Source organism: Cornus florida, unplaced genomic scaffold (assembly GCF_030987335.1).
Source record: "Cornus florida cultivar Cherokee Brave unplaced genomic scaffold, ASM3098733v1 CherokeeBrave_3.0.0_Hap2_Chr02, whole genome shotgun sequence".
Lineage (NCBI taxonomy): Eukaryota > Viridiplantae > Streptophyta > Magnoliopsida > Cornales > Cornaceae > Cornus > Cornus florida.
The window spans coordinates 79,464,832-79,466,460 of NW_026775572.1; positions in this window are offsets into that span (position 1 = coordinate 79,464,832).

Below are 1,629 nucleotides of genomic sequence, written 5' to 3' on the forward strand. Positions count from 1 at the left end.
TCGTTCAAGTACAGGATTCAAGATTTGGAGATTTGCATTTGCCTTGGGTGGTTTGGAGATTTAAAGCTTCGTTTAAAGTGTTCTTGTTAACATGCATGTGTTTAGCATGCTTTACTTTTGAATGATATATTTTGTATACCATGGATGTATGGTATTTTAGAAGCTAAGATGGCTTCTTTCTTGTAATGTGTATCTACGTATATTTGGAAGTCTTCATTTTACATGTACGACATGAGGCCAAGAGCCATTAACTTTAAAGATTACAAGTATGCTTTCCTTAAAACTCAAATATTGCCATTGTAGCTTATTTGTGAGAATTTAGGGCTTAGTATGCCAAAACTTGTAAATGTATTGTGATGAGGCCATGGGTCATTGTACCACATCTATTTTATCATATTACATACACTTGCATGCTCACTTTGGCAAACAATACCCTTCTTGATGGAACAAAAACTTAAGGTTGCATTTTTTTGAGTTTTTACCATATTCTGTTCCAGGGGCATTTTGGGTATTTTATAATATGTTTTTTTCATTTTTACGCAAGTTTCCAAGTAGAAAACTCGATTTCAGAGGGGGTTTCTTCTTTGTGTTTTTCCAGAAAACGTCATCTTGGCCCTCAAAAACCTATATTTTTCTGAAAAATCCTTGCTGCCAGGTTTTTTGCTGATTTTTTATACAAGTGTACTTAGTACTATTCATCGACTTTTTTTTTAAAAGTGTGACGACCGATCCGAAACTTCTGGGTATTTTAAGATTGTATTTTCAATTTAGGCAATTTAAAAACCTCCCGAAGCCCCATTTCCTTTCCTTGGGCAGTAGCTCGGAATGATTTTTACCCTCTTGACCTGATTTTCTTGGGGACATTCTGGGCATTTTGCAATGCATTTTTTTTGTTTCCGTTTGTGTTTCCGTGTAGAAAACTTGATTTTAGGAAGGGTTTATTCTTTGAGGTTTTCCAAAAAAATCCGTTTAGATGCCCGTTTTTACTCTCAGTTGCAACAGCAGTGGGCTACCTCGTCAAGCCGCTGCGACATCATTTTTGTTTTTGACCTTTCTCCCCCGTCCGGACTCCAAATCTAGTAAAAAAAAGTTTGAACTTGACTAATTTGTCGTCATCTATCCAACAGTGTGCTCGGCCACACCCGAATAATTCTAAATAATTACCAGTTTACCCTTTTTGCTTTATATGTTCGTTTTTCTTTGTTTTGCCGTTTCTCCTTCGTCCGGACTCCAAATAATGTGATTATTGAGTCCATCATAATTAGTTTTTCATTGTATTTCTAGCAGTGTGCTCAATAGCACCTGAATCCATTTTTACAAAATGACTATTTTGCCCCTGGGGGCTTCTTTGTCATATATTTTATCTTTTGCTTCCGCATCTGGATCCGTTACTGGGTCAACTTTCGGTTCATCACTAACGCACCGGGTTAAAAAACTTGGGCCGTCACAATGTACCAATTGAGTCCTTAGAACTAGTTTCCAAAAGGACTTTGGATGCAAAACCTTTAAACTAAGTCCTAGGGAGATTAGTGATCATGGATTGTGTTTAATTGACGTATCTTTTACCATTGGATCACTTTTTAGGGTTAGGGTTTGGTTAAGGTTTTGAGTCGTTAATCATGTTTTTCA